The following is a 26,234-nucleotide window of genomic DNA, read 5'->3' as shown; positions in this document are numbered from 1 at the left end:
GCTTTGAAATTCAACAATTTAAAAAAAAATCCTTATTGACTGAAAAGTCAACTCTTGTGTAAAATTAATATCTTTTTGAATGAGTTCAACAGTTTTTAATTAGAAATTAAAACTTTTTTTTTGAAGATTTATCGATTTAATTGAAAATGTAATTATTTTCTTGGAAATTCGTTATTCTCTTTTTTTTTAGTTGAAAATTCAATTATTTTGATAGTAAGTTAATTTCTATTATCTCTAAGCAACAATGCAAAAATATTATTCTGGAATAACTTAAAATAAAAACAATGTAACTTTTATTTTAAAAAGTTTTTAGTTAAAAAATTAATTTAATCGTTCAATTTTTAATGTTACGAACTGAAATTTTTTTGAATTATTATCATTGTGAGCCTTAAAAATAATAGCATAATTTGTATTTTTTAACCAGAAATCTCTAAAATGTTAAAGTCATAACAATTTTAAAATGGTAATTTCGTATTTTAAAATAATTTAATTTAAAAAATTGTACAATTAAAAGGTGTTAAAAGTTTGTGTTTTATACGTATAAATTATTGAGCGTTTAAATGAAATATTTCTGAATTAAAAATTTGTCAAGCTTCAGTTTTAAAAGTTTAAAATTCAAAAGATTTTCACCTCAAAAAAATCATTTTCAGATTAAAAATTTTCTAATTTCATCCTGAATTTTGTATTGGAACAGGAAATTTTTTAAAACAATTGTATGTATTTCTGAATTGGATCAGAGATTCTTTGAAAAAAATAAAAATTAAAAAAAAATAAAAATTTAAAAAAGGTAGTTCAACTTTTGTTAGAAAAGAGGACTTTTTTACAAAATAGTTACATTTTCAACAAAATAATTAATTTTTCAATCAAATAATTGAGTTTTTATCCAAACGAGATGAATTTCAGAATCGCCCATTTCTTTAATTTCTTTCAAATGCGGATCAAGATATAAATAAGACTATTATATTATAACATAATTATAATATTATCATGATTAATATACGCATATATATAGTAGTATTAATATTTATATAATTTATATTTTATGCATGAAATAACAAAACCTCAAAATACACGCATATCAAGAGGCGCGCGATCTATTCAAATCATGAGAAACGCCAGCATCGAAATCTGGAAATATTAAAATCTCAATCTCCTGAATTTATTTTAAAGCAGTTAGTAGATAGATATATAAATAGAATCGCCGAAGTGCTCCGACCGGCAATCGTGCACCTTCGAGTTTTCAAATTCAGAAGAGGAGAAATGGGTTGCGCGCACAACTCAGTCATTTACAGTGTCTCCTACTATATTCACACGGACATAGTCCTGTCATAGTGTTGGACCACATCTCGTTTCAGATCTGGGATCACTGGGCATGCCATCCCAACTTGACGAGCGGGGTTGAATCCACGGGAGGGGGGAGAATTCCACGAGTGGGGAGAGCCGCTATCTTAGGATGTGCAAGTTGATTATGCGCACGAGCATTTTTGCCGACAAACTGTGCATGAAAATATAAACATGTGGGCGCTGCCATGTTGTCGCAGGGCATCAAAAGATTGCGGACCTCCCCCCTCATTGCAGCACCCCCGCAATGGCATGCCTTGTCTCTTGTTTCCTATGTCCATGGTTAAAAGTCAAACTTCTGCTGTAAAACCTGAATGTGTCTGTCCATAATAATTATTTGCATAAATAAACTTGTTTCTTCCTCCAACTCTTTGCAAGGCCACAAACGATCCTTTAATATTTATTAACATTTCCCGAAACGAATTTCCACGTTATTTAAACTTTTATTTTTCAATATGGGTGAAAAAAATTTTATCTTAGGGCTGACTTGATCAGCTGTTATACTCATCACATGGCCTTAAAGGAAATAAACTCTCTTCTGAGTGAAGACAGAAACATTGTATATTTAGCGAATAAAGTTAAATCGCTGAACAAAGAATTGGAGAAAACTATAAAGAACAGTTGCAAGTGTCTGCTGAAGAATCTTTCAAACATACTGGAAAACTGCAAAATAAAGTAGAAGATGCTAAAAGTATCCAAACTGAATTTGAAATTGTTGACAAAAGTGCTTATGAGGATCTCAGAAAAAGAACTGAACAAGAGATTATGGTTTGTATTACTAAATAAAACTGAAAAAATGTATGTAAAATTGAAAAACTGCATTTTATATATTCACTACTAATTTCCAGGCTTCAAAAGAAATGGATAAACAATTAGTAAATAATTCAAAGGTAAAATATAAATGCAAGAATTGTTTTAATCGATGTTCACTGAAATTTTGATAATTATTGACTATATTGTTTTTAGGTATCATATGATCTCAAAGAAGCATTCAAAGCAAATAAAATGAAACGGAAGAATTTGGAATGTTCGCTGCAACAAATAAAGGAAGTAGAAAAGGAAATGTGTTCTAAAATTATCCAACTATCTGAAGGCCAAGCTTAGTATACAAATATACAATAAAATTATGATTTGAAGTAAAAAAAAAAGTATCCTTCTTTAGAAACATTAAAATTCAAAACAAGGACCGAAAAATTTATGGAGGAAATAAAGGATTTTATTTTGGAAAAAACAAAAGAGACGTTTTCGGACAAAAATGACAGAGAGTCTGAGGATGAAACAGAAAAGGTATGAAATGAAATCTTTTTCTCATTAATGTTAATTTTGATGGAACCCTACACTGTTATTGAACAACTCACAGGAAGTTGACTGATATGGTTTGTATATTCGTAAACATTAAAGTTGGATGTTCACTTTCATCGGCTAAGGTATTTTACATGATTGAACAATGTAAAAAAATGACCTATTGGTTAAAAACTTATGGAAATTTTTTATACGTTCAGTTTTTACTAGTGAACAATAATAAAAAACAAGAATTTAAAAAATTGTCAATTTATAATTTTTGGAAAATGTATTCAAAACATGTTTTTATATTGAGTTATATGCACATATTTTGGAAAAAGTTAAATATGTCGAACCTAAAATTTCTTCAGATTGAATAAAAGAAACAAGTTATCAATTTGCTTTTTTGGAAGCAAATTTTTTCGTAATCAAGTAATTTCGGCAATTTGTGTGCGATTTTGTATTGTTTGCGTGATTTTCACACGATTTAAACACCATGAATAATTTTTTCACTTAAAAAAATAATGACCGTTTCTTTTTTGAACATTTAATTATTGTTCACTAGTAAAAACTACACTGAGAGAAACTTGGTACTATAAAAATTACTAAATTAGGTTACAATCGAAGTACCAAGGCGATAATTCGTATATTTTAATACAACAGGCGTAAGCTATACCATTTTTATATGAAATTTTGCTATTGATAATACGAAACCTTAGTATTTTTTATAGTAAAATCCTAAATAGTATAAATTAGTGGACACATAATTAAATTGTATAAAAAGAGTAGAAGTAATGAGTACCTAAAATAACATAAAAGCGAGGGTCTGGTCATTCAGAAATCAGAAAGTCAGACTTACCATGACTGCCACCGGAATAACAAAAATTTCGTAGAGACCTCCCTCCGACTAACTCCAGATTTCTTGTGACTTACCACGAGAATCCATCCAAAAGATAATCGCGCGTAACTTGAAACAAATCTCCCGAGTGTTCCCGACAGGATTACGAATCTTTCCGACGATGATTTCACCGAACTGGCCGGTTATAGCGAGGCTTTTCGTGAAGCACTGAGACTTACTGAGACTAACTGGGACTAACCAAGGAACAGCGCAATAGAATTTAGAGACCTGCCGTACAAACTAAAAAGATATATAAGTGACATTGCCGCTTAGGGTTATTTTCCTAAACTTGGCAATGAAAAAGTCGACCTAAGCGGCAATGTCACTTATGTATCTTTTTAGTTTGTACGGCAGAGATTCCTACTGACCTCCACAGGGTCTTGCGTAAGTCCGGGAATCACCTGAAATCTCAGTGACCAGCCCCTCGCATAAAAGACTACATTTGTAAGAGGAATTGCTATTGTCTGTAGGAATATGAATTGTACTATGACAGTTTCTATTTTTTGTATCATGGAGTTAGAAAAATTCGGAATATCGCTCTCGAATAGTATAGTCCAGGCATTACGTCGGAAGAAGTATGAAATTCCATAATAAATCCAACCTGCAATGTTTTTAATGAGAAAGTTTCTTTTTGGGGTTCTTTTTGACATATCAAAAATGCTAGAACAGATCAGTTGCCAAATCCGTTTTTTTTTGTTGAAAACAGTTCCAAAATTTACTTTTGTGTGGACGGATAATTCTCATTGCATTTTAGAGCAAAATGCCCAACAGAAAAAAGAAAGAAAACAAAATTCTGAACAAATTTTGTTTTAAAAAAATCCGCTAACTTCTATTGGTTCCGAGTTATGATACATTGAAAAGTCCCCATTTTTTATTTTCAGACAAAAATCACTAAGTTTCAAAAAACAGAGTATCTTTGCAAATAATTACTGCACGGAAAAGGGTTCCACAGGTGAGTCAAATTAGACTCAATTTCCTGTAATTACAAAAAAAGAACAATATCCTACCTGTGATGTGAAAGTGGGCCATTTTAGCCTGTTTTTACAGGCAAAAAAATGGACTTCAGTTTTTTCCAAATAAATCCTGCCAAGTATAGTTAAGCTGATTGTGCCAGAGGATGAAATAGAGTCGACAAAAATCTGCGTATATCTTAAAGGAAAGTCTTTTCGACCTATTATTTTGGGAATTTTAAGGTTTCAAAAATTTCATTTTTTTTGCATTTTTGACTAAAATTGAAGAAGTTGTGTTTTTGCAAAATACCTCAATTCGGAAGATCACTCGCAAATAGTATAGTCCAGGCAGTACGTCGGAAAAAAGTGTAAAATTCCATAATAAATCCAACCTGCAATGTTTTTAATGAGAAAGTTTCGTTTTGGGGTCCTTTTCGACATATCAAAAATACTAGAACAGATCAGTTGCCAAATCCGATTTTTGGTTGAAAACAGTTCCAAAAGTTATTTTTGCGTGGACGGATAATTCCCATTGCATTTTAGAGCAAAATGTCCAACAGAAAAAAGAAAGAAAAAAAAAATTCTTACTAAATTTTGTTTTTAAAAAATCCGCTAACTTCTATTGGTTCCGAGTTATGATACATTGAAAAGTCCCCATTTTTTTTTTATTTTTAGCCAAAAATCACTAAGTTTCAAAAAACAGGGTGTATAGTTGCAAACCTCATTTCCTGTGAATCGCGCCACAAAGTTGTTAGATAATAAATGAAAGTATATCCAATTTGGCTCAAGATCGAAAAAAAGAGTGTCCTAACGCAAATAGGTTACGAGATATGACCTTGGAAAGTGCACTCTTCATGCATAGAGGCACCTGAGCGTACCGTAAAGTAGAACTACGGTCATATTTCGGAATTTTTGTCACAAATAAGTGTATATGATTCATTTATCATGTATAATACGTCTTTTGGTATTAATAAATAAATAATTGTTTATAACAAAAGCTTGCTATCACTACTTATGTTTACTTTTTGGCCATTTTTTAGCATTTTTGTGGCAAAAACGCCACCGTAATTGATTAAAAATGTGTAATATGTTCTTTATTCATAAGAAAATATTTTTATTCATAATTGTTTATAACAAAATATTGCTATAGACACTGTTGAGTGCTTTTGACTACTTTTGTGGCAAAAAAGTACTTATCATTGATTAAAAATGTGATATATATATTTTTTATTAATAAACAAATAGTTTTTTTAATAATTGTTTATAACAATTTTTTTCGAATAACAGTATTTAACAGTGGTTATAACAAAATTTTGTTATAAACAATGATGATAGATAAACGTTTATTTTTCGGCCTGCTGGCTTAAAAAAATTGACTTGCTTACACTTCCCTTTTGTTTACACAATTTTCTTACAACTACGTCTTACAAAGTACTATCCATCCACACATTATAACTAATCCGCTCGCTCCTATAGCGTGAAATTCCTCGCTGCGCCTCGCCTCGCCTCGCACGCATTTCGCTCTTTTGTCGCTATGCCTCGCATTACCAGCCTCTGTCTCCGCGGCTAGCACCTAATACCGAACTACTATTTACAATATTTACATTTCTCTTACGTCTACTTCTACATCTACTTACAATCTTTTCTTCTCCATTCCGCTTCCTCCTTCCTTCTCTTCTTCTCTATCACACCCAACACCCCCTTTACCCATGCTACTGCCCTCTTGTCACCCCTTTCATGCAACAATACCTCCATGCTTATCCCCCTCCTTTCCACCTCTTCAAATTCCTCCAACCAATGCTCCAATTTTGCATCCCTCTTCCCACACAATTCACACATTCTCTTCTCTCTAGAAAGCCAGAACCTAGTATAATTCTCCATGCAACCGCACCTCATTCTCTCTATAAGTTCTTGACTTCCTTGCTCTCCTTTCTTACACAAATATTGCGCTCTCTCCCTTGGCATAATCCACACATAGTTTCCGTTATACCTTGACTCTCTTATTCTCTCCTCTCCTTCTGCCTTCTCTTTCTTCATGCCATTCTTTTGAACCAACTCATATACCTTCCTTCCTTCCTCGTGCATTCTGCGAACTTCGTCCATCTGCAATCCATTCGTTCTAAAATACCTTTCCCTTTCCACCTCCATCTTTGAATCACTGCGTCTGGTCTCCTTCTCCCACCAATACTCCCTAACCAAATTACTTCCCCCCACTTCCAAAAATTTCTCCTCATATTTACACGCTTGACTCCCTGTTATAATCCCTAAACTCGTTCTTCCTGTCTCCCTCCTGAAAATATAGTTCGGCATATTCCTTGCCAACCCCAGTATCCACTTTACATACCTCTCCTGTACCCTATTTACCTTCCCACTTACCTTCCAACCCCACACCTCCACTCCGTAAAATAAGACACTCATCACTAGCGAATCCAACAATTTTATTCTCCTTTCAAAATCATCTGCGAACAATCTCTTCCCCAGAACCCACACCTACCTCATCACCACATTTGCCCTTCTCACTCTTTCTTTATATGACCATCCATTTCCCCATTTCTTCGAAACAGGAAGCCCAGGTACACAAACACTTTCACCTCCTGTACAGCTTATCCCTTTCACTTCCACTCCCCTCCCCCATCACTCCCACCTCCTTTTCTGAACACCATAACCTTCGACTTGTCCGCATTTGACTCTTAACTTATTCTTGTCCGAGTAACGTCTCAACCTCTTCATCATCTCCTTTAAAGCCTCTTCGCTCTTTGCCAGCAGCACTATGTCGTCTGCACATGCGAGTGATCATATTCTGACTCCTCCTACCCTAACTCCTCCTACCACTCCGGCCGCTAGCTTCCTTTCCATATCCGCGATCAAAATTGCAAAAAGCGTTGGGCTAAGCCGGCACCCTTGCCTCAACCTCCTATCCATCCAGAATCCCTCAGAGATTCCTTTCCCTTCTCTCACCCTATCTTTCGTCTCCTCATATACCTCCCTTACCCTCTCGATCAGGCCCATCTTCATTCCCGTCTCTTCTATTGTCTCCCACAACCTCCCCCTATCCACTGACGGGAGCGCGCTCTTTAGATCTACAAAAAACTCGTACACTTTGGCACCCTTTTTGGTTAATTCTCTATCCACCACGTGTTGCAAGACGTAAATATTGTCAATAGTGCTCCTTCTCTCTCTAAAGCCCGCCTGCGTCTCCAGCAATATTCCTTTCCCCTCCACATCCTTTCGCAGCCTATCTGCTAACACCATCGCGTATATTTTTTACGCAGTATTCATGAGCGTAATTCCTCTATAATTTTCCTGCCACACCCTATCCCCTTTCCTAAACAGTGACACGATCAACCCCTCTCTCCACCCTCTTGAGAATCCCTCCCCCTCCATACTTTTTTCACTACCCCCTTCAGCCTCTACCTTACCTCTTGTGTGCCAAACAGCCACGCTTCGTTCGCTACTCCGTCAATCCCTGCTGACTTTGATTTTTTCAACTTCCCTATCTGCTTCTCTATCACCTCGTCTTTCAGCTCCTCTTTATCTACCTCTCTGTTTCTTCTAATCCTCTCATCTCTTTTTCGAGTATATGACCCCTGAAATGAATCATTAAAAAATTTCCTCTATTCGTCGCTCTCTATCTTCTCATTTATCCCCACCCTACGTTTCCTAAACCTATTAATTAACTTCCACACGTCCCTTTCTGGCTTAACACTTCTCAACTCCTCTCCCTGCTCTTTTTCTTTTTCCTGATCTATCTTCTTACACATCGCCCTAAACTCCTTCCTGATTTCTACGTACTCCTCCCTTTTCGCGGTTCCTTCCTTCCACTTCCTGTACTTCTTTTTCACTTTTCTTTTCATTATTTTATATTCCCTATCTCACCACGGCCTTACCATTCCTTTCTTCTTTTTCCTAAATACATTCTTTTGCACACAAGCTTTCACTTTCTCTTGTTGATCCTCCCATATCTCGTCCACGGACTCCCCCTCAAAGCTCACGTTGCTCAACTGCTCCTGATACTTCTCTATCGCTTCTCTCGTCCATGACATCCTCTCTCCTAACGACCCTTCTTCCCCACCCTTCTTTTCGCTGATGGTCTGATTCCACCCTTCCTTCCACTGTGAATGTTTTTATCTCCTCAAACCCTTGCATATTTATAATCACGTAGTCTATCAACGATACACCTCTCTTACTCACATACGTGTATTTTTCCTCTTCATCCCCTTTTACCATACCATTGGATACCGCCCACCCTCTATCCTCCAACCAGTCTCTTAGAATCTCCCCCTCTTCGATTTTCTATTTTCATTCAAAGCTCTCCCCTTCCTAGTACAGGCCCCCTTCCCACCCAATTCTCGCATTAAAGTCTCCCTCCATTACCACCATACCCTCATCTCTCTCTCCTAGTAAATTTTCTACCCTTTCTTTAATCTTTTCCATTCCATCCTTACTGTACACAGTCACAAACTTATACATCACCCCTCCTATCTTTACAGCCCTCATTTGCACGCCGTCCCCCTCTCCCTCTCCATGAACTTCTTCCTCTAATCCATCGCTAACCCCTGTTATAATTCCTCCACTAGCCCTTCCTTTTCTTTTTACTTTGACCGCCTCCTGTAGCCTCCACCTATACCCCCTTAACAACTTTCGCTCTACTTTATCCCATTCCTTTCTCTCTACCCACGTCTCTACCAGTCCAATCACATTAAATTCCTGAATATACCTCCAGAAATCCTCATCTTTCTTCTTTACACTTGCTAATTTTAAATACAACACCTTTAACATTCCTCCACCCTGCTTTACTCCCACCCCCTACTTCCCCCGAAATAGTTACCCTGCAGTTCCTTCAATACCCCCTTCTCCTCGTCCCATACCCACATTTTCTCGTCTATTTTTATTTTCTGTTACCCTACCTTCACTGCTCTCCCTTCGCTCCTTTCCTTCCTATCCCTGTCATTTACCCCGTCCCTTTCTACCCCGCTCTTGAGCTTTAATCCTCTCATCACTATATTATTTCTCCTATCTGCCTTCTCTTTTTTCTCCATTCACAACTCCATTGCCCTTATCATTTCCCTATGCGCTCTCGACTCCTTTTTATTCCTACGCTGTCCTACTTTTTCTTCTATCATAATCTCCACTTTATCCCAAATACCTTGCTTCTCAGCCTCTCCCCTGTCTACTACTTCCATTCCCGATCTGCCCTCCACCTTCTCCAGCCTTTTTCCCGCCCTTTCCTTCCACATCCTAGTATCTGCTATCATCTCCTTTATTTTATCCTTTTTTTCCTTCCTTATCGACACCAACTACCTCTGCAATCCTCCTACTTTTCCCCTCAGCTCTTTTACTTCCTTTCCCCATCTTTCATCTCTTACCTTCAGGTCCTCCCTCATACTTTACATCTGCTCTATAGCTCCCCTTACGTCCTCTCTTAACCCTCTGATCTCGCCTATCAGCACCTCGATAGCCTCCTTCTCTGCCTGACCCTCCATTTGAGGGGAGGGACCTACGTGTTCGTACGCTTTTTTTAAAGGGACTCTCTAGCGCGCTTTTCTCCGGACTCTCTTTGCTTTCCCTTTTCCTCTTCAAGAGATCCTCCCCCTTACTTGCACTGGACGCTCTCTCCCTTGCCTGATCGCTTCTTCCGCTCCAATTCTTCCCCCTTCCTGACGCGCCACTTGACACCGGGCCAGCACAACTGGCCGACGTGTCCCTCTGAAAATTTCCTCCCCAACTACTTCACTACCAGCACCGCCAGTACTCTCGCTGTCCACCTCCTGCTCGTCCGTCGGTAACCGGTAAACTATCCATATACGAAAGTACTCACTGCCGCCCACAGATGTCTCTTGAGGCTGCTGCCGCTTATCGCCCTAAAATTTCAGTTTCTTTGCCCTATTTCACCTCTCACATCCCTTTTAGCCACCCTTTTCTCACCCCTAACATCCCCCACCACTACAAGAACCTCCCTTGCCCGTTATGAAGGCCCAAAAACCTAAACACAAAACTACCCCGCTCACCTTGCAAACCTAACCCTACTTTCCCTCTTTAGCAAAATACCACCCTATAACTACAATGTAAATTAATTTCTATCTTTCCAATGTACCCCTCACAACCGTACACACCTCCTATGCTTCCACCCTCACACTCCACTCACACCTTCCACACAAACTTTGTAAAAACTTCTCACCGCCTGTCACTGCCTGTCACTGCACGGTGACTTTTTTGTCATAAAAATGCTCAAAAATGGCCAAAAAGTAAACATAAGTAGTGACACAAAGCTTTTATTATAAACATTCATTTATTTATTAATGCCAAGAGACGTATTATACATGATAAATGAATCATATACACTTATTTGTGGCAAAAATTCCGAAATATGACCGTAGCTCTACTTTACGGTACGCTCAGGTGCCTCTATGCATGAAGAGTGCACTTTCCAAAGTCATATCTCGTGACCTATTTGGGCTAGGACACTTTTTTCGATCTCATGCCAAATTGGCTTTACTTTCATTTATTTTTTAGGAACTTTTTGGTAGGATTCGCAGGAAATGAGGTATTTTGCAAAAACACAACTTCTTCGATTTTATTCAAAAATGCAAAAAAAAATGAAATTTTTAAAACCTTACAATTCCCAGAATAATAGGTCTGAAAGACTTTATTTAGATATATGCAGATTTTTGTAGACTCTATTTCATCTTCTGGCACAATCAACGTAAACTGAACATGGCAGGATTTATTTGGAAAAAACTGAAGTCCACTTTTTTGCCTGTAAAAACAGGCTAAAATGGCCCACTTTCACATCACAGGTAGGATATTGTTCTTTTTTTGTAATTACAGGAAATTCAGTCTAGTTATACTCACCTGTGGAACACTTTTCCGTGCAGTAATTATTTGCAATGATATACAGTGTTTTTTAAAACTTAGTGATTTTTCGCTGACAATAAAAAAAGGGAACTTTTCAATCTTTCATAACTCGGAACTAATAGAAGTTAGCGGATTTTTGTTTTTTTCTGTGGGACATTTTGCTCTAAAATGCAGTGGGAATTATCCGCTCACGCAAAAGTAACTTTTCGAACTGTTTAAAAAAACCGGGTTTGGCAACTGATCTGTTCTAGCATTTTTGATATGTCAAAAAGGACCCCAAAACGAAACTTTCTCATAAAAAAACATTTCAGGTTGGATTTATTATGGAACAAAACTACCAGATGCCTGGACTAGTAAGTGGCTTAGTAATCGATCCTACACGGAAAAAACAATATAGCTGAGAGAACAATATTTTTGTCCTCAGAACTAGAAAGTATAGTTATTGCACCAACACTACCAGATGGTCTTTATAACTGTACCAGTATAAGCATGACAGCTGTACAAGTATTCCTAAACGTCATATTGCTCCACGAAGGATAAAAGTTTGTTGAGGTCACAATACGTGATGTGAAAATTCTTTTGAAATACTTTTTGAAATTCTTTTGGATACGAAGAAGCTTTTACAAAAACAAATTCCTTGAGTAAATGACGATTCCCTTACATTTTAAGGTTAGAGTCGCACATCTATGAGAAACATTGCATTGGTCCCGCAACAAATCAATATAGTTGTCTCACCGATAACGCATGGGTCTAGACACTATATGCGCGTACTTCGCTGAACTATACTTCTGTATAGTTTGAGCACCAATACTATTTTTTCCATGTAGCGTTGGACCGAGTGCAGCCGAGCGTAAACGATGTCAGCCGACCAATTTTGGTCATATATTAATGTAAAATTTTGGAAACCTTCAGTTATTTCAATTAAATTTTAAATTTTGTTTCATATTATTAATGGTATCTACTTCCCTTTACTGAAATTTCTTAAATTTATCAGTCACTCAATTTGGTTTGATGCAAAAGATCTTTATTACAAGAAATTATAATAATTCGAAAAGTTACAATTGAAAAACAAATTTTCCACAAAGAGCAAAAAATTATTTTTAAATCTCGATATTAGGATATTTGATTACGTTAAGATATGGGGTTTAAAATTTGAAAAATGCCATCACTGTGAAAAATTAATGAATAATGTAATGGACATCAATTTGAGTGCTAGCATTTACTTCATAAGGGCGACAAATTTTTGTATCTCATTATCTAGTTTAGCAGGATGGAATATCGCCGTGCCGCCGCATCGGAGACCTGTGTTTGATTCCCACCAGCTTTATTTTAATCACATTTTTATGTTTCAGCTTGTAATATCATATACCTGCATGTATGTAATAATTTATAAACTATTTATAATCATGTGTACTGTGTAATTGCAATTTAAATAAATATAATAGTGCAAAGCAATTCAACATCTCATAACAAGTCTGCATTTACGTCGTATGCTTGTGTAAAGGATATGTGTGTTTGTAACGTTCAACGCGACACGCCGCATGTTGGGTTTATGTTTTTTAGCCTGCTAATCTGACTGCATCAATTTTTACTAAGTCACTTACTAAATCAGTGCGCCAGTCTCTCTCGGCGTTACTACAGTCCTTTGCAAATATTGCAATATTCTGCAGATATTAATGGAAGATATGTAGAATTTCCTTCTACCGAAATCAGTAAATGGCTCTGATACATTGCTTGCTGGTTTACTACAGAGGTTTATAAATACTTCAAACCTTTTTTTGAATAACTGTAACATTTTAAAATTTTATTCCAATGAATTTTGTATTTCGGAATGTAGTTACTAGTTATTACTCGAAGTAGTGAACATTACAAAAGTTCCACTATGTCCCTCAATTGCAAACTACAAATAGTAAAATCTAGTCTGATTTTTAGCAAATTTTGCAGCAAAAGGTTTCTCTGTGCAAACATGTAAAAAATTCGCCATAATTTTTTATTTAGCAGCTCATTTTTAAATGAATTTTTATCAATTCGAATTTTCAAATTCAAAACTCGAACAGGGGATATTGATGGATTTCAATTTTTTACATTCTCATTGATGAGATTTTAATATAATCATCCAAATTTTCGATCGCTGCTTTTTGACGGATCTTTACGTTTCGGCACTTACAGAGTCTGAAAATCATAAAAAATTTTCGATGTGTGCATGTATATGTATGGTTACCTAAATGTTGTAGCCATGCTAACTTTTGAAGGATTGTTCCAATCGAGTCAACCTTTGATACACTTTTCACCGGTCCCAAAATGAATATTAAATTCGTTAACCAGGTAACTCAAAACAAAAATGTATAATTTAGAGCATTTTCAAAATTTGAAAATAATTTTTTTCTTTAAATTAAAAAAAAAATTGTTGTGAAGCTTCTTATATATGGGCAAATTATTTGAAAATTATTCGAATAAAATTTTCAAATTCGATTAAAATTAGAAAAATTATTAACTTTTGTAAATTTTGAAAATTAAAAAAATGGAAAAAATATTTTTCTGATAGAATAAGAAACATCAATGCTAATTTGTACTAGAAATAAAATATATTTTGAAATTATTCTCAGGAAATTTTTTAATTAGACCAAAATTCAAAAAGTTAGATATTTAAAAAAAACGCAACTTTTGTTTTCAAGAAATCCGTTAAGCGCTATTTTTAGTAGATTTTCACAAGATTCACAAACTACCTTAGTGAACTTTTTCAATTATACACAAATTGAATATGTGCTAAATTTATTATTCAGAGTTGTCTTAGAAGTTAAGTTTGAACGAAAAGAATCAAAGCCTACGGGTTAATGTCGCTATTTATTAAATTTAAAAAAATGTGGTTTTTATTAACATTATAGTAAAAACCTGCCTACTTCTCAAATGGCATTCAATTTTGTCTACAACTTTTTAATTTTTAAAACCAAATTGACACCATATCTAATTTCGAGCGCGAAGCGCGACTGTCGCAATGAGTGTGTAACGATCAAAGCCGCAGGTGCTTTGAGAACCTTTCTGAAACGAGTACTAAATCGAACGCGAAGCGCAAGAGCGTACCCGCGAGCACTAGGCGCGTTCAAACTTAGCGCGAGTCTCCGAGCGCACATTGTCCAACGAAAATGTGTCCGTGCAGCAGTCATATTTGTTTCTTTTTCGGATCCCAAAGCAGATTTTATTAATGGGTCAACAGGTTTAAATTTATTTTAGCATTTTAATTCCTCCCTACTATAGGCTATATGAGCATGCGAAAAAAATGGGAAACATTAGTCACTTGAATTCTCCTGAAATCTCCTGAATTATATAAAGTATTTTAAATTCAATGCCCGAAATCAATTTGAATCCCCTGAAATCTTCTCAAGTCAGTGAATACGGAATGAGCAGCAGGCTGGTTCAATCGAATATAATATTGGAAATAATAATATAACTTAATATTTTTTATTATTATTCTGGGTTGAACCCTCAAGACGTCTGCGTGGGAGAGGACCGCATCCACGCTATTGGCTAATATTTCTGACTCACTGCTGTCTCATCATCCCTTTTGCACAGACGACAGAGGGGAATTTCCGCAAGCCCTATCTTATGTCTGTGATACCCGAGGTTTGCATGTCCTATAAATATTTCTGTTACGACTTTGACTTCGTTTCTCATCCTGATGTTCCTCAGTCAGACAACTGTTAATTTATTCAGTAACTAAACTATTGGAAATGCCTACAACTGGCTCTGGTCTAGCTAAATTTCCTTTTGCTGCTAATTTTACTAGCCTGTCCAATATCTAAATGCCCTTGATGCCGCTATTCCCAGGGATCAAAAGTAGAGTGACTTCGTATTCTTTCGCTAGCTTATTCAGTGCTTCAAAGAGACCCCATACTAATAGCGGGGTGGTCGGTCTTCCATTCAGGACCATTATAGGAGTCCTGCTTTCTGAGCAGATACGGATGTTTCTTTTGTTGCGATATTCCTTTTCCTTGTAGGCGCACTGGAGCATGGTCATTGAATCATTGCCACTTGTAGAACTGTGGCGTAGGACCCATCGTGATTTTGAAGCCTATTCCATTTCTTCTACGATATGAACAGCTCCCACACTCTCGTTATTCCTGGAACCATCTGTAAACCAGTTGTCTCCATCACTGCGCAGCTGTACCTTGCCGTTAACCTATTTCTCGTTCGTAGATAGACGAACTTGATACTTCTTGTCGAATAGGTAGCAAGCGGACATTTTGTCCCTGAGCATGCTCAGGATCAGCCTCTTTGCGATGTCAATTGGGATCCACACTACTGTCGAGATCCTTCTATCGTTTACCATATTTAATCTCCAGGCGGCCTTCGTCGCCCCGGCCTTCATGGTGAGATGAAGGGGCTTCACACCTATTAGTACCCCAGAGCTATCATGGGTGTCGACATCGAGGCACCAGTGACGTCTCTCAGAATCGATTCCACAATCCTTTCCTGTCGAGACTTCACATTGGACAGTTCGACTCTGCTCCACCATACTACCGCCGCATAGGTTAGCCTGGGCTACAAGATCGCTGTATAGATCTTCATAAGTGTCTCTGGTTTCAAGCTCCAGCTATTTCCTATGGCTCCTCTACAGAGGCAACGAGTCGCTACTAGCTTTTTGCACTAGTTTCCAGGTGCTCGTTCCCTAAAGCATCTTATCCTGAATGACTTCTGAATATTTAGCTTGTTCTTTGATTTCTAGTTGTTTTGAGTATTCTGATGAATACAGCCACGTCTGTTTTATTTGGATTTACCGACAGTCCAGTCTTCTTGCACCATGCATCCACTATCCCCAGGGCTTGCTGCATTACTCCAAAGAGCGCCTACCTATATATATACCTATCCACACGTCTTTCCAGTGTTTTTAGTTACAGAGATGTAAGGCTGGTGGAGCGGAAATCCTTTGGGTGAAGTATAACCGATCCTGTCTGCTCTTGGAATAAAAATTACTCTCGTACCCCTCCATGCCCTTGGAATATATCCCAACGTCAGACTAGCCATAGCCCACTGAATCCTAGTGGGAGGAACAATCTCTCTGTCTAGCCGCCGTTTCGGTCCCAGTTGGGCCACAAATGGCGTTGGTTATCTTGGAGGTGTCGCCCCCTTTTCTCCAGACCTTGATGTCTGTGCTAAAGATGGTCATACTAGTTTGCTTTGCCTTACCTATTGCACCCTGTATTGATCCCTCATCGTCGTAAATGAGGTCCATATTTCTTCCGCTCTTCTACTACTGACATGTGTTAAGGCGCTTCAAACGGCTGTCAAATTCGCAAGGGGCGAACTAAATTTAAACGGTTGAGTTGTTGAACGCCACATTTTAAGCACATGATCTAAATGCAATAATACCGGACGGTTCAGCTCGCCTTTTCCCGAGAAGATCCTTTTTATTGTTGCATTTTGTAATTGAAAATAAAATGTTATTTCTTGCTTGAAAGTCGCGCGAGCTATACAATGAAACGGTAGTATAATGATCGCGAGGGGCAGGGGCGGAAAGCAGGGGACTCGCATGTATTCCCACGAGTCCCTCAAACGGTTGTCAATTTAGCTACATCAGAACTACATCTAAACGCATGAATTGTTGGCCACAATATTTTAATCACATAATCTAAAGGCAATTACACCGAATCTTTCAGCTCGCTTTTTCCCGAAAATCTTCTTGTTGTCGTTGTTTTTTGTAATTAAAAGTGGAGATTATTTTTTCTTGCTTGAAACTGGCGCATTGTGTATAGTACACAGGCGTATACTAGTGGCGTGGTGCAAGAGCGGCAAGCGTAAAGAAGTATAATATAATTTTTTTTGATTTCTTCACACAACTTTTTCTATGAAATGACTGTATTCGTACGTGCATTCATTAACAATTGGCAAGTTACCAAAATAAATGTTTTAGCAACCAAAAAGTTTTCATCTGTGAAATATAAAGGAAACAAAGTTTGTAATTTAACATTTTCAAAATGTTGAAGATGTTGAATTTGTAACATTTATAGTTTAAAGTTGTGCAAATGTTTCGCGTCAATGCAAACATATGACCCAAACATGACCCAAAATAAAAAATAAACATTTTTACGTATTTCTTTCAATTGTTAGCTATTTCTGTCGTCGTTTTCATACAAATAATTACCACTGGAAAATTGGAATATTTTCTATAACTTTTTAAACAATGTTTAATTGTTTAAATAAATGTAAATTATTTAAACTATTATTTTTTTCCAAAAAATGTAAAAATTATCTATTTTCTTCTTGAATAGTAATAGTTGGTAATTGCTTGAAGTATTACATTTCGCTTTGAAAATTATATAATTAGTTAAATAATTAATTCATGTCTAGTTACACAATTTCTAAAAACTGAGCCAGAGATGTTTAATTTTTCTCCAATTAGTATCCTGAACTACTTTTTCTTGAATAATTACATAATTTTGATACATTCCTTCTCATTATCAACATATCTCTATTTTTCTAAACAATTTTTATTTGCTGTAGCGGTTTTCCCGATAACTGAAAGAAAAAGGAAATAAAATATAACAGGCCCAATTATTTTTCTGACTGTATTTTTTCAAAACATATACTTTAAATCGTATCATGCATTTTGAGCCCGATATTACTGCAATATATCTTTCAGTAGTATCAATTATTACTGTTAAATGTATAACAATTTTCAAGTTTTGCAAGTAATGTTCGTTCTTTATCTATTCTGATGCGTTTTCTTGCAGGAGAGATGTAGAGATTCTAAAGCACGAAAAAATATGAATTCGCCATGATGAAGTCATATTTTTCGTAACTTTAAATTTTTTCGTCAATTTCAAAATTAGCTTGTCTTATGCGTTGTATTATTCAAATGATTTTAAATGAATTGTACTAATTGTTCAGAGTTTACGAAAGTAATGTTTTTATCATTTTAATTATTATAAAATACCTAGAATATAGCATTTCGTCCTCGTAAATCTTGTTCAGGGAAAATGTTGAAACTTGAATCAATATTTGCATTTTTGAATGTACTTTTTCATATTATCATCATAGTAAAGATTGTCACACTATAAAGAATGCAATAGTGAAAGCACTTTTAACATTGAAATTTTATTATGAACTTTATTGTTTATTTTTTAGTGAGCCAAAAAATATGCAAACCATCCATACTCCATGACACTTTTTATACACTATTCAGTCAGAAAAGAAATTTTATGTCTTCTATTTAATTTCAATTTTCTGTCGAAAAAATGTGCTTAACCAAATAAAAGTTGTTTCAACAAATGAAAATTTCTGTAAAATTAAAAGAAATTCATCGAAATTATGTTTATATTCGACAAAAGGTAGCTTAGGATACCAATTTGCGAAACAATTGGACAGCCCTGCCTCAATTTTTTCGAATTTTGTAAATAAAAGAAAAGAAATTGTTTAAATAATTGTATAATGTTTTAAAATGTAATGTAACACTTCAAGAAATTGTAAACTACTACATTCCATTCAGAAAATACGATTACTTTTTATATTTTTTGGGAATAAATAATTCTTGAAATAATTTAAATTTATTTAAACAATTAAATGTTGTTAAAAAAGTCATGGAGAATATTAAAATTGTCCATTGGTTATTATTTGTATAAAAACGACGAAAGGAAGTGTTAAAATTAACAATTACACGTGAAAATACAGTTTTCTGATTTTCTGGTAATATTTGGGGAACTAGGGGGGGGGTTGGGAAAAATAAAAGTTATTAGTATGGATTCCTTTATTATACACTTTTCTTCAATCCCTATACAACTTGACACTTTTAGATGAAACCCTGAAACATGTGTTCCATTTTTATAAAATCAAACATTTCCCTATAATAATCAAATGGGATTTGGAAGTGCCCAGTGGCACCTAAATATCTGAATTTCGAAAAACAAATTACGGATTTATTTCCTCTGGAAATGAAAACCACATATAAAGTGTGCCAACCCGGGACTTCAAGTTCGCGCATTTAATAAACATGGAGAAATTTTGGATTCTCACTATATTGAAGCGATACATCAGGGTGTCATCGAAACAAGCAAATTTTTTTAGAGATTGTAGAAGAGTGGCTACGAAATAAAACTGTACTAATAACTTTCATTTTCAACCTATATCCCCCCCCCCCCAACCCTGCGAAGCGCTTTAAATGTGATTCACAATCAAAGAACGTTGTTACAAATTATTGTTCATTTTTAGCAATTTTGGTAATTTCTTTAAGGCAAATAATTATTAGTGGAAAATTGGATTATCCTCCATCAAAAAATGTTCACGTGACAGTTTGCACGTCTAAAAACGTTATATAAAAATACCTCTTTAGCTTCTTAGCAATATATTGCACCTACTGGCAGAAACATTTTAAAAATATTGGAAAGAATAAAAAGGTGGGATTTTCCAGAAAAAATTTTTTTTATTTTCAAAATTTGAAGAAAACATTTTTCTGGAGAACCCAACCTTTTTATTTTCCCCAGTATGTTTTGAATCCTAAAAGCTTCATGCGGGCTAAACAATTTTTCATCGAACTTTTTCAAACGTGCAAACTTGTCTTTAAACATTTTTACGTATCTGTCGCTGTTTACCAGAAACATAGGAAAACTTAATTTTGTTAGAAAAAAACTGTTCCGGCCGAAATTATCTTCTGGCGATAAATATGTCAATTAAGTTCAAGTTTACAGAGGGTTAAAGAAAAAATTACGTTATTTTGAAAAACAAACCAAAATATTCAAATACGCATAACTTCAAACAATTTTTTTTTATTTTTGCAAATTGGAAAAGCAAGTATTGCCTCATTCCCAAAATATGAGTGCAAGGAAGATTATACAGGTTGAACCATTTTTTCAGAAAGTTTGCAAAGTTACACGTATCATAACGGACCCAAAATAAAACTTTTCAGTGCAAGGATATTTTGGTTTACAATTTTCTTTCGACCCATCTTAAAACCCCTGAAAAAAGTGTATTCCCCTAACGTCAGTGAATCCTCTGGAAACTTTTTGAAATCTTTAGAAATCGACAGAAGAGAAGAAGTTAATAAAATCACTGGTAGTATCTGTTGTGACTTTAAAACACTTGAATTTATTTTAAGTCACTTCAATTCCCTTGAAATTCACTAGAGTCAGTAAAATCTTTCGATATCATTGAAATAACCTAAAGTATCTTGAAGTCAGAAGCAGGTGTACACCCGATTGATCGAGATTTCAACCTTTCGTTCTTTTATCATCAATTAAAGAGCGTTTAATTTTATTTAACAAATTAAACCATTAAACCCGACGGTAGGTAGAAAAACAGTGCTGATCGCCAAAGAGTTCGGGGTATTGAAAATAATTGAAATGGAAACACGACGACGAACCGCCAAAACGCCCACATTGAGTGGACGAATAAGATCAAGGATGACTTGATCAACTTCTACGATGGCAGCATTATCCCTGTTAGAGGAAACTTTATAACGCCTATGCACACTCTGTGGTGCCAAAAATACCCAGAGCTTCAGTACGAAGATGAGGAAGCGACATCAAGACCAACTGCGAAAAGCAGGCACCTTCTGAGAGATCATAGTGATTTTAGGACAAGGAGGAACATTAACATGCAGGTTTCTTCTAAGCCCCTACATATGGCTAAAATGGATGCCTCCCTTCGTGAGGATATCTCGGAGTAGTCCGACTTTTAGACCATTAATTGTTCAGTTTATGTTACTGCGAGGGCCTGGGCTGATTCAAATCGAAGATTGGTTTTTCAAGACAGAATTCGTGCCGTGTTCAGTTTATGATTGACTACATAACATCTGGTAGATCGTTCACGGAAAGGGTTAGAAAGTTCGCCCAAGAACTGAGGATCTTTAATCACCCACTGAAAAGTCAATGCTGCTGACAATCAAGCAGTATATTATTGACAAAATACGGGTGTAACTTGATCCAAGGAGGAGAATACAAAATAGGGAGATATAGATCAGGGTGAATAAACAGATTTTTTCTGACCCAATGCGCCTCTTCAGCATTTCCCCGATTTAGGTCCAAATCTATCCAAGCCCAATGAGGCAAAGAATTTTTGGAAAGAGATATACAAGATCCTGAAAACTGGAGACGAAGTGGGATACTGATAATATCATTCGTTTCAAGGAGAGGTAAAAAAAGTACTCAGGGGTACGAAGAATTTTTCCGCTGGAGGACCAGATGATATCAAGAACTTCTAGTGGAAGAAGTTTATTTCTACACACCATCAACTGGCTCGCATATTCACCTAATATTTAGAGTCAAAAGCATCCATTCGGCAGTGGCTGGAGTTAGGACACACTATACTTATATCGAGAAAAGGCAACTTGTTCAAACCAGAGAATTACAGGCCAATAACTTCTTTGAACACAGTGTATAAGAGCTGTACAGTCATCCTAAACAACAGGCTGTTTAGAGAACCTGCTAATAAATAGGTGCGTCTGCAAAGACGCAGCAGCCTATTAGCACGTCCTGTCAATGGTCTGCATTGACTACAGGTCGTGTGACAACGAACAGCTTCACTTTTCAGAGGAGCATCATTCAGGATGACAGAATAAGATCTCTTCTTTTTTTAATCATACTTCTGCTTCTATCTCTCGCACTGCGAAATTATTCTGAATACCTCTATCCCAACAGTAATCATTGCGAGCATAAGGTCACTTATGTATTTTAAATGGATGACCTAAAGATCTATGCTTCTGGTAAAAGCCAACTTCAAAGTGCTTTAAATATCGTAAAGAAAAGCACAGGAAAGATTGGTATGGACTCTGGATTGGACAAGTGTGCCAAAGTTTATCCAAAAAAAGAAAGATTATTAAAGTTCCCAATGAACCTAAGCTTGTGAATATAAGTGTTATTAGACATATTGAAACTGGAGAGACCGATAGATATCTGAGCGTGCCTCAAAGCCGCATTCAGGACCTAAAATTAGTAATGGTTTCTCTCTTAAGCAGATACAATCATCGTCTTAGACAGATTTGATCTTCAAATCTGTCGGCTTATTAATTCGCCTGTTCCTCGATTATACATATCATGCCTCACATCGTTGCAAATGGCAGATAGCCTCTCCTAAAAATGGACAGGAACCATGAGATGATTGACAAAGGAGCGTTTCTTTACAAAGACGCGATGTAGGCGGCTAAGACCCTTTGGCTGAATTTTAACATCAGAAATGACGGAAGTACATTACTCCATCTAGATGCTTCACCACTAAGAGTCGAAATAAAAAAACAGTGTTTGTCAAAAGAACAAACTTTTGCATTTCTTAGATCATCAGGGCTTAATTCAGGTACAGAGTCTTTCATTTTCATATGCCAGGACACTGTCATTTCCACCTTAATATACCGTCGCTGTATTTTATTGCAAGAAGTTCATAGTTATATGTGCAAAACGTGTCATGCACACGCTGAGAACGTAGAACACATACTCTCTGTTTGTCCCACCCACGCAGGAACGACGTATATCCACAGGCATAGTGCGGCTCTAAGAGTGCTTTATTACTATCTTTGCCGATCTTACAATGACAGCCGCGACCCTGTCCTGCCGAACTCTCGAAGGGAAATAGAGTCAATTGTTCAAAATGCGAAGTGCAAAATTTTCTGAAACTACAATTTTCGGACAGCAGTTTCCGTTGCACACTTGAGGCATGACATCGTTTTACAAGGCTTTGAGAAACGAACTATATTTGTGATCGAATTCTAGGTTCCAGCCAACTGCAACATAACTGCCAAGGAGAAGAAAAGGGAGGAATCAAGACCTGAAAAGGGGATTGCAACGACTGCACCCAAAATATTCGGTTAATGTATTGGTTCTGGTGAACAGTGCTCTCGAAGATGCGAAACTAAGGTTCCCACCACTAAAGAAGTGAAAGAAACACAATAAGATTTACTACCTGAAAAATCAAAGGATAAATATGAGCTGGTCTTTGAGAAATTTGACAAATGGAGAACGCAAAAAAACATAAGAATATTCGGACAGTGATCATCAACATTATAAAAAACTTCACTTCATAGAACTTCCTCGCACTATTTCGCTAAAGGGATATCTAACTTTCACTTTTCAGGGCCTTCAAGTGGAATTGAATGTTCACCGAGACGATTTGAAAAACCATGGCCCTTGGCTATGGTATTACTGGTCGTCCGGCGTATGCATAGTAGCCTACTGGGCTGAAACGCTCTAGTCGAAAAACCTACTGGCCGCTCGCTGGCATCTTTCGTCTGTTCACTGGAAAAACGTGAACAATTGTAGGTTTGCAGTCGGCTATTCAGCATTGATTACGCAAATGACCAGTTAGTCGGCTAATCGACTGGATCGGCTATTGGGCTACGACATATGCTCAATCACGATGATTGTCACACATACGCTTTAAGTAGCTTGGATATCTCATTCGCGCACGTCCACTTGACTCTGACTTACAAAACGCGCATTTTACTCTCGTTTCTTCGCGAATTACTTCTAAAAATTGTGGCGCTAGATTGTCAACTTTCAGAATTTTCAAAATTACGCCCTTAAAACTTAAGCGCAAGGTTAGTATTTGTAAGCGACGTTGCACTTGATCTTCGATGAGCACAATACCCAAACTTTAAAAAATGTTAGAACTTAGGTATAATTTTTGGTGAATTTATGTTAAAAAAAAAGAATTACAAGGTAAAGTTCATGAAAACACGACGCAAGTTGCAATGAAATGTTTAAAAATAATTTTTGCATAGGCAGCGCTCTTTTTTACTTATAAAAACAAGAAAATGAAAATAAATATGTTTCAATACCAATGCATATTATGAATTATAATAACATAAATTTATTGAAATTATACGTACATTTTGCAGCCTAGCTGCGATTACAAATTTTTTCAAAATAAGGGGCAAATATCAAAGTGCACCAAACTCTCGCTTTCACTCACCCCGTTCTTAGCCTTCCTGGAACTGCTGGCTCACGCAGTTTCTCTGGGCAGCAGGACGATAGCAGCTGCGACATTATATCGCCGGTGCTTATGAAACAAACCTGCAAAATAAAGCTAAGAAGAAAAACCTTTTTCAAAGACGCCGTGAAAAATAAATTGTTTATTATGACGCTTGGAAAAAAATACATTGTTTTAATACACCGTGAAGAAGAACACATCTCAGTAAAATGCTACAAAAAATATATATTTCAGGGAATGTCGAGAAAAAACCTTATTCCTATAAACGCCGTAAAAAGAGACCTTACTTATGAAAAAACCGTGAAAAAAAACAACTTATTTTTTAAAGACCCGTGAAAAAAAACCGTATTCGTTAAAGCTTTTAATAAAACTGTTTTATTCCTAGAAAAAAACTATAATAATAATAATAATAATAATTTTGCGATAAAAAAGTATTATTGGTGGACTATGCAAAGAACTATAAATAAATGTCAAGATAAAATCGTGTGTTTTACGCTGCCAGCCGCTTATTGTCTGGGTTTCAGTGTTGTTTATACACGTATGTTTACTATAGAGCACGTGAATCTATAGATACCCGATAAGAAGAGAAGAATTGAGACAAATTCAGAATCTGAATTCCCATCAATACGTTGTAGTATTGTCAAAGAATATTTCTATAATTCTGTTTAAAAATAAATTAATTTTGTTTACCTTACACAACATTATTAAATTAATTTATCATATTATTAAAACTATAATGCTTTTAAATAATATAAAATATTATAATTTAAATTACTCCACAGTTATGGCAGACAAAAAATTGAAATTTCAAAACTTATATTCCTCATAAACGAATAGAAACTATACATATGCACATATTTTGTGGACATATTCGAAGGAATTAAAATAATCAAAAATAAAGCATGTAAGTATGGAATTAAAAATAACCTTGACAAAAAATTGTCAATTCTAAACTTATGTTACACACGGAGGACTAAAAACTATGTAAGTGCACATATTTCGTGGACATATTAGAGGGAATTAAATAAGTCGAAAATACAGCATGTAAGTATGGAATTAAAAATAACCATGATAGGTGGGTCTACTGATGGGATTAATAGGAATTAAAAAAGTGAGAAATATATTCGCCTGCATGAAATACAACACAAGTGTCATTCGTTAGGAAAATGAAAAAGGATTGGTTTCGGAGATAAACCTATTCTTTCGTTGGTCACTGCTCCCGATGGGAAATTAGCGCATTCAAACAAATTTGAAAAAGCTCACTCTTTCGTTTACAACTTAAAAAATTAATTTTGCTCTATTCTTCTCTTTCTATCGGTTATTCGTGTAACACACAGTTCATAATAGGAAAAAGGAGAAAAAGTACTGGGCGGATAGCGCTGGGCTAGATAGGCTGAGCGGAAATAATGAAAACTTACTGCAATTTTCTAAACTTTTTTGTAGATTTAAACAATCATAAATATTTTAAATTATAAATTTTCAATTATAATGAAAGGCGTACTTTTAAACTTTGATTATATAACATATTGCATTATTAATAAAATAATAAACCATTATAATTATCACAATAGCAAAAAGTAATTCTTTACTTGAAGGAACGATGTGAAAAGATTTTCTTCCTGAACTTTTTCATAAGTATTCTTTGACGATGTCTTATCAACAAGTTTCTTATCACGGTGTTTTCATAAATAAGGTTTTTTTTTCACAGCGTTTTTTACAAAAAATGTATTTTTTCACGGCGTTTTCATGAGTAAACTTTTTCCTCTGGGCGTTTTTTAAAAAGGGTTGCTTTTTGCAGTGTTTACTAAAATATGTTTTTCATTACGGCCATTCAATGATGTGTTTTTTTTTCAAATTTTTTTCAAATCGTTTGTCAATATGTGTTTCTTTTACAGTGCTTACTGAGATATATTTTTTTCATCACATTTTATAGAGATGAATTTTTTTCATGGCGTTATGATAAGAAATGTTTTTTTCACAGTGATATAATTTACATGTTCGTT

The sequence above is a fragment of the Belonocnema kinseyi genome, chromosome 1, assembly GCF_010883055.1.
Source record: "Belonocnema kinseyi isolate 2016_QV_RU_SX_M_011 chromosome 1, B_treatae_v1, whole genome shotgun sequence".
Lineage (NCBI taxonomy): Eukaryota > Metazoa > Arthropoda > Insecta > Hymenoptera > Cynipidae > Belonocnema > Belonocnema kinseyi.
The sequence above is the reverse complement of the archived record's forward strand: the minus strand, read 5'-3'. Positions refer to the sequence as shown.